The sequence below is a fragment of the Leucoraja erinacea genome, chromosome 4, assembly GCF_028641065.1.
Source record: "Leucoraja erinacea ecotype New England chromosome 4, Leri_hhj_1, whole genome shotgun sequence".
Classification (NCBI taxonomy): Eukaryota; Metazoa; Chordata; class Chondrichthyes; order Rajiformes; family Rajidae; genus Leucoraja; species Leucoraja erinaceus.
In genome coordinates, this window is record NC_073380.1 from 68,064,393 (window position 1) to 68,073,590 (window position 9,198).

Sequence of the window (9,198 nt, forward strand, 5' to 3'; positions counted from 1 at the left end):
CCAAGCTGAAAAATAAACGCAGCGTCTTTGAACATTTGGTAAATAATTCAGGTTTTCAATATTTTTGGAAGTTTAATATTTAATTTTAGGTTAACGGTATAAAAGAAACCTTCACAGAAACAGCAGGTAAGTGAAAATATTTTGATGAATTAAACTGAATCGTGTTAACGTTCATCAATGGAGTAAAAATAAGTATATTTGTAGATTGTGTTTTAAGGATAGCCACTCAAATTTCAATGAAATGTACTTTATTGTCCACCATTTTTACTTTAATTTTCAATTGTGTAAACAGTTGCTTCTTAAATCCAGGAATGGATTAATGTTTGAAAGATGAATTCTAGCATAAGATCATTAATCTTAATCTTGGGGGCAGTGCAGATGTGAAGCTGATTATTTCTATTCAATTAAAACTTGTTTTAGTGCTTTTACGAAACAAACATTTTTTTTGCAAATCCAAAGATAACCATCTATTAAAAATATTTTATTTTATTAGAAATTGATATCTATGATATTTAAAAGTAAATTATTTTCCAGGATTTCTGGGTTAAGAATCCAGAGCTGATGTATATTCCCATTCATAGTTTCCCTGAGATCGTGATGGGTATTCTTCGAAACTGCTAATCCATATAGCATTTGATATAACTAGTATTATTATAATATTACTCAACTTGATTAGTATGGTGCTTGAATTGCATGCAGGTAACATTGGGTATGAAGGCAGGTTTTCATAGTTACAAGGAGTCAAGTTGGGTTTTATAAGCAACTGACTATGCTGTAGTTATTTTTACTGATACATTTTTCCTGGATGTTAAATATCTAATTCAAATTTGCAATATTAGATTTAAACTTATGCTTTGCTCATCCAATAACATAAATATTATTCTAAACTACTGTCCTTACTTTAAATTCTAGTTGAAATTGCTTCCTGGTGGGTGAGGTGAGTAGTTAAGACAGCAGCTCGCTCTGCTGCTAGTGGAATGGGAGAATGACTGTGACTTATGACATTTCTATGTGATTTTCGTTTGCCTTAGCAAATATTACTGGACAAAAACTTCCCCTCAATGACACCAATAGTCGTGTGACACACACCTTCTCATCTCTGTGCTTTTTACTCTCACTGGTCCAGTGAGCAACTGAGCCAGTGAGTTACCAGAGCACAGCAAGGCAGCATGGAAACGCCGATTGAATGACATTGAGAGGCACAGCAGCCGATAGGAAGTGGAGGTCGGGTACAGTGTCCTATTATGATAGGCAGCTTTGAGAAAGGCATTCGGTTAGGCTGACTGCTGTCTGTGTGGTTCGTTGAGGCTTCAACTGAAGAAGCTTTGGTGAGGAGGCTGAGCAGAGGGTGAGGGCAAGATAAGGTAATGTTTATTTTTGTAAACTACCTTGGTCTTATTAGGGCACTGGTATGCTCCTCCTGTAGGATGTCAGGGAAACTTCTAGTGTTGCTGTGGACTACATCTGCGGGAGGTGCAACCAGCTGCAGCTCCTGACTGACCGTATGAGTGGACTAGAGCTGGTGCTGGACAACCTCAGGACCTTCCAGGAGATTGTGGGCTTCACAGATGGAAGTTACGTTGAGATGGTCACACCCAAAGGTGCAGACAGAAAGTAGATGTGTGCGCCAGAAAGGGTAAAGGGAATAATCAGAGAGTGCAAGTTCTCCTGTGGCTATTCCTCTCAAAAACATACTTATATCAAACACATAATTTAGGCTTGTTATTGTCATGTGTTATTGTCACAGTGAAAAGCTTTGTGTTGCATGCTATCCAATCAAATCAGATAATACTATACATAAACACAGTCAAGCTAAACTCAAGTGCAATAGGTAGAGCAAAGGGCAATGTACAGGGTGCAGAATATAGTTCTCAGCATTGTGGCAGATCAACAAAGTCCATTGTTTTGGGGGACAGTTCCCTCGCTTAAGATAGGGCCATTCAGAAGCCTGGTAACTGTTGATGAGGATTACTGTGCTGAAGAAAGCAGCAGCTAGCTCTGTGGCACCATTTCTTGCTCTGACGCATGGCAGGGTCGGGTGAAGTTAGACGGCGCTGTAGTGACAGGAGACTCTAATTGGGGGACAGATAGGAGATTCTGTGGCTGCAAACAGGAATGCAGGAACAGTTGTTCGGGGTGATGAACACTTACTGTGTGTTTACAGTCCACTATGTCTTGGAGTGGCTACAAGATATTCTCAAGTTTTCATGTCTCAACATCTAATGGTATAACATTAGTACTAATGACATAGGTAGGAATTGGGACGAAGTTCTCTGGAGGAATATAGGGAGTTGATAGGACGTTACAAAGCAGGACCTTGAAGGTGATAACTTCTAGATTACTTCCAGTGCCACGTTGCTAGTGAGGGTAGGAATAGAAGGATGACACAGAAGGTTTGAGTTCAAGGGAATACAGGACTAGCAAGTGACTGAAGTATCAGAGGGAACACATTGCGACTAGTGATTATAATTCATTAGGCCAATTCTGGAGGGGTTATGCAGGAACTTGCAGAGGTTGACCAGAAGAGTCTGCTTGTAGACTGCTTGTAGAATACGTGGCCTCATGTTTCTGTTAGGGTGAAGGGCAAGGCTGGCAAATGCAGGGAACCCTGGTTAATGAGACATGCTGAGGCTCTGCTCAGGAAAAAGAAGGTGACATACATTGGATTTAGGCAGTTGGGATCTAGTGAATCCCTCTGAGTATAAGAAGTGTAGGAGGACACTTAAGAAGATAATCAGGAGGGAAAGAATAGGACCTGAGATGGAGCTGGCAGCAAAGTATTGGAAAGTCTTAAGAGATTCTCCAGGTATATTAAGAGTAAAAGGGTGACTAGGGAAAAAATAGATCCCCAAAAAGATGAGCATGGCCATTTTTGTGTATGGCCACAAGAGATAGGGTAGATATTAAATTAATACTTCTCATCTGTTTTCACTGAGAAAATCATGGAAACTAAGGAATTGAGGCATTCGAGTTGTGATGTCTCAGATCAGATATGAATGACCAAAGAGGAGGTATTGGTGATTTATAAAACACATTAAGATGGATACATTTACATGGCCTGACCAAATGCCACTGTGGACCTTATGGGATGCGAGGGAGAAAATTGCAGAGGCCCTTGCAGAGATATTTGCATCGTCTTCAGCCACACATTAAGATACGGAAGACTGCAAGGTGGCTAAGATGTATTATGTAAGAAGGGCAGCGAGGACAAATCAGAGAACTACAGATTGGTGAACCTGACGTCAGTGGTGGGAATGATGTTAGAGGGGATTCATAGGGACAGGATCTACCAGCATTTGGTTAGGCACAGACTGATTAGGGGGAGTCACTATTGCTTCTGAGTGAGTGATTGTGCCTCACAAATCTGTTTCTTGAAGAGGACACCGTGAGGAATAATGAGGGTGAAGCAGTGGACATTGTCTAAATGGACTTTACCAAGGCCTTTGGAAAAACTCCATCATGGTGGGCTAGTCTGGAAGACCAGAGCACACTGAATCCAATGTGTAGTAACCAATTGGGGTAAAGATTTACTTAGAGGAAGGAGTCATAAGGTCATAAGGAATAGGAGTAGAATTAGGCCATTTGGTCCATCAAGTCTACTCCGTCATTCAATCATGGCTGATATATCACTACCTCCCAACCCCATTCTCCTGCCTACTCCCCATAACCTCTGACATCCGTACTAATCAAGAATCTATCTATCGCTGCCTTAAAAATATCTACTGATGGCTTCCACAGTAAAAGGGTAGTTGTGGAGAATTGCTTTATAATTAGAGTTCAATGACCAGTCAAGTGTCACAGGGGTCAGTGCTGAGTCCACTTTTATTTTTCATCTATATTAATGCCTTGCTTGGCAATGTAATTAACGTTGTTAGTAAATTTGTAGACAACAACAAAATTAGCATATAGTGGACAGGGAAGAAAGATATTCATCTGTAAAACAAGATCTGGATCAGTTGGGAGGGGGGGGGGGGCAAAGAATGGCAAATGGAATATAACTCTGACAACTGTGAGGTGTTGCACTTTGATAGCTCAAACCAGGTCTGGATGTATACAGTAAATGCTAGAGCCCTGGAGAGTGTTGCAGAACTGAGAGTGCAGATGCGCGGTTCCCTAATAATGGCTTGTCAGCTGGACAGTGTGATGACGAAGGCCTTCGGCATGTTTGCCTTCATTGGTGGGAAGGGTATTGAATTCAAAAGTTGGGACATCATCATGATTCAGTTGTACCATTTGTTGGTGAGACCACACTTGGAGTACTACAGTTCTGGCCACCAAGTATGGAAAGGATGTCATTAAGTTGGGTAGGGTGCTGAATAGATTTACCAGCATGTTACCTGACATTGCACTTGAGTTTATAGGGAGACATTTTATTGACTGGGATTTTTTTTAAACATAGTAGAGTGAGGTCTGACATTCATAAGGTGTACAAGATCATAAATATAAAGTTATTGCTCATAGTCTTTTCCCAGAGCAGAGGACAAAACTAGAGGGTAGAGGCTTGGAGTGAGAAAAGAGAGATTTAAGGGGGACCTCAGAGGCAACTTTTGCACTCAGAAGGTAGTCCATATCTGGAATGAGCTGCCAGAAGAAGAAGCTATAGAAGCAGATACAATTATGACTTTCAAAATAAATTTGGCCAGATGGGGAGGGTTTAGACGGATATGGGCTAAATGCAAGCAAATTGGGCAAAACCAGCATGGACAAGATGGGCCGAAGGGTCCATTTCTGTGCTGTATAGCTCTAGGACTATGGTCAACCGGGTTTTACTGTATTTCCCCTTAAACTGCACTATATTAAGAGGCAACACTTCACAAGTTCACAAGCTATAGGAGTAGGCCATTAGGCCATTTGGCCCATTGAGTCTACTCCGCCGTTCAATCACGGCCAATCTCTGCCTCATAATCCCATTTCCTGCCTTCTCCCCATACACTTGACACCCGTTCTAATCAAGAAACAGTTAAATCACATTCTTTGTTCTCACTAAGATTTTCCATTTTTGCAATTACAAAGAAAACCTCCCATATGTGGCTGGACTATCATTCTCAACTACCTGGTCTCTGGATATTTCCAGGATACTGTTGCCTATTTCTGTTAAATCGCATCGTTTGCTGCTCACGGTTGAATCCTTAATGAAACCCGAAATCTATTCTCAAGGGTGAATGCCTCGCATTTGTTGCAGTGCACAATAGTGATCAGAGTGAACATTGGGATGTGCTGCCCAGGAGGCTTCCCAAAGTACAAGCATCCAAAGACGGCACCTGTGCAGTATTACTCCTGTTGACAAAATCCTGTCAGAATAATTGGGGTGTGGCCGTGGTGAGTCTTCACAGTAAACTTCTTGCCTTCATGGTGCTTCTTCACCTTCCAGATACACCTAGCCCCTCAGGAAGCTTTCTCCTAACTCTTTGGTATCACCACAGCAGTCATTCATTCACTGGTAATATTTTCCAGTAACTGAAAGATTGCTGGTTGTGTCCCTATATTAAAAAAAAACTGGCTACCCAGGTTGTTCCAGCAAAACTCAATACCCACAGCTACAAGGAAGCAAAGTTTCTGCACTGAAACTGACACAGTACCATTTACGCAGGAAAACATCACAGAACCATTGTGTGACCCCCCACCATTGATGAACTTCCAATCAGCAGCAGAGCAACCCAGAATGCTCTTTTAATGAAGCAGTTTTTTTGTGTGACTACTGTCTTCTCTAGTATGCTGAACCTATGTTACATATCTTTACTTTCTATTTCATGAATAAAAAGGACAATCTATTATATATATTTTCCTTTCTCCAATTACATATGCAATTTAATGTAAAAAAAACAGAAGACACAAAGTAACTTTTTAAATGCTGCCCATTCTCCCAATTAATTTAAATATATATATATATATATTTCTCATATATCTCCAATGGATATGCCAGAAGGGTTATTCTGGTTAGCAATAATGAGTACTGTAATAATCAGTTTAAATAATCGAGGTGATGTATATTTCAAATATGTGTAAAAATGAGCCAAAATAAATAAGTTAACATGCTGAAATTTGATGGACAAACATATTTGATTACTTAAGCTAAATATGGATTTTTTGTTTTACACTGAAAGGAAGATCTAACAAAATCTTCCACAGGGAATCTTTTTCCCAATCTCTCCTCAGTGTGGGACCATTGTAAAAGCATGACCTTGAATCAATGACCTTTGAACCAGAGAAAGTAAGCCTTACTTACTGTATCATATCACATGTAACTTTATAAACCTCCACTAAATCTCCTCATCCCCCATCATTTCAACAGACATTACTATCCATTTACCAAACTCAAATTACCGTTAGCCTTGTTTATTGTTTTATCTTGGTACACTTACTAATTTATAAAAATATAAATTTATATTTTGTTCTTTCTGTTCATCCAAGCTCTTTAACATCATACTGTTATGTCTATCCTAATCACTTCTTTTTCTCATCCAAAGGGCTTTGAATTACGTTTATCCTCGACAAATTTGTTAATTTGTTTTGGGTTCTTCAGACTTGACCTGAAATGTCACTCATTCCACTCCAGCGATGCTGCCTGTCCTGCTGAGTTATTCCAGCTTTTTGTGTCTATCTTCAGTTTAAACTGGCATCTGCAGTTCCTTCCTACACATTGTTCATTTGACTGACAGTGAATTTCAGAATTTGGTTTTGCTCTCATTAATTACCCAAACTCTGTTGGATGAGTGAGTATTGAGCTTCTGATCAGGACCTATGATGCAAAAAAACAATGTGTGGGGGGTTTGGCTTGGCAAAAGTGTGTTCCATTTTAATGTTGAAACCTGGAAAAAGCTGCTTCTTAAAGATCCTGTTTCTTAAAGATCTAAACCACACTGGGGAGCCTTGATAGTTTTTTCCAGAATTTTCTCACTGATGATTGGTAGGTCCAAGGCTTCCCAGGTGGGAATGTTGCTGTCCAAGCCCTGAAAGATGGAGAGTAAGGAGGTCCGTGAGGTAGTGTTCTTAATCGACGACGGATCAGTTGTAAGCATTCCGATTGCCAGTGAATTTTACATATAGAGATGGTCCTAATCGTGGGATTTCCCTGATCAAGATTATGTCACAGTTTTATGAAACATTAGTGAGGCTGCAATTGGATTGTGTTCAATTTCGGTCAGCGTGATGTAGAAAATATGTCATTAAGCTGGAAAGAGTGCAGAGAAAATTAGCGAGGATGTTGTAAGGACTCAAGGGTGTGAGCTTCAGGGAGAGACTGAGCAGGCTAGGACTTTATTCCTTGGAGTGCAGGTGGCTGAGTGATGAACTTATAGAAGTGTATAAAATCAGGAGAGGAATAGATAGCGTGAAGGCAGTCTTCTTTTCCAGATTAGTGGAATGAATAACTAGAGGACATAGGTTTAAGATGCAAGGGAAAAGATTTAATAGGAACCTGCGGGCCAACCTTTTCACAAAGAGCATAGTGGGTACATGGAATGAGCTGCCAGAGAATTTAGTTAAAGGAGGTACAAAAACAACACTTAAAAGACATTTAGACAGTTTTATTTTTAGTTTAGTTTTAGTTTATTATTATCACATGCACAGAACGACAATGAAAAAGCTTTTTGTTGTGTGCTACCCTGATGAGAGAGGGGAGAAGGAGGCTTAACCGGGGTGAGACTTGATTATGCTGGTGACCTTGCCTAGACAGAAGTGTAGATGGATTCAAAGGAAGGGAGGTTGGTTCGCGTGATGGTCTGAGCTATGTCCATAACTCTGCAATTCCTTGCTGTCTTGGATGGAGCCATACCCAAACCATGCTGTGATGCATCCAAATAAAATGCTTTCTACGCCGCATCTGTAGAAGTCGGTGAGGGTTGTTGGGGATATGTTGAACTTCCTAAGCTTTCTCAGGAAGCAGAGACGTTGGTGTGCTTTCTTGGCTTTGGCTTCGATGTGACAGGTACATGGATATGAAAGGTTGGGGGAATGCGAGTCAAACATAGGCCAATAGGACTAGCTTAAATGGGGCATCTTGGTCAGCATGGACAGGTTGGGTCAAAGGGGGTGTTTAAATGCTGTATAATTCTCTGGTTGAGAGTCCAATGGTAGACCATGAGAAGTTTTGAATAGTGGCTTGTGGGAGTCAAAATGGAGTCTCGAATGAATGTCTAAAAGGTAGTCAGATAGCTGCTGAGAGATGTTCCAGACAGAGGAAGAAGATGGTCCAGGGAGCAGGATTGGAAAAGAAGGGTCTGATTGTGGCTGAGAGATGATGATAGTTGATTGGAACAAATAGCTGAGCATGGTACGGATGGTGGCAGTAGTGAACAAAGGGTAGTAGAGAATGCTGATGGTGAGGGAGGTTTAATGAGTAACTAACTTGCCCTGGATAATGTGTACCAGAGTACAACTCCTGTGATCCAGCCCTTTTCACCTTTTCTCAAGTTCTAGGTTTCCCCAAAGCAGAGGAAATTGAAGGGTCATGACGGTATATTGATTTAAAACAAAAAGTAGGTACTGTAGCTACATTATAAAGGAGTAGAGATCCCACCATTATTCCAGCTCATTCCCAGATATCCCTGTGGATGTCCTGGTTCTTCAGATGAAATCAGTGGTAGCATCTTCTCCCTCTGACGTCAACAGCCCCTGTGTTGCCCCGATGGGGTCCAACGGAGTTACATGAATTTCCACGGATATCTGATCTGTAAGGCTGGGAGAACGGGTCTCTGGAATAGTACAAGTGTGGCTGCCACCATTCGAATGCATAGGCTCACGGAAGGAAGCGGAAAAGTTGTGCTTTTATTTAAATTATTTGTAAAAATTCTAATTGATCTTTCGTATGTATATCTATTTCCAGGCATTTAAATATAAAGAATATTTTAAAAATATTTGACTTTTTCAACAAACATTCAAAAGCCTCACATGCATAGCAAGCCCTGGCGGTATGTGAGCCTGAGTCAAACCCATTGTTAGTGCAGCCCACGTCACCTGCTAAGGTGAAATACTCGACCATGCAGAAAGGCTTGGGGTAAGGCTCACTGCATCAGAGCCAGGCAGGAAGTATCAGCATGCTCCAGCAGGCAGCAGCAATTTTACAGCTACAGTCATAGGATCATGCAACATGCAAACAGGTCCTTCGGCTCAACTTGTCCATGTCGACCAATAAGCCTTGTCTATGCTAGTCTCACCTGCTCACATCTTTGCTATCCATGTACCTGTCCAGGTGTCTTA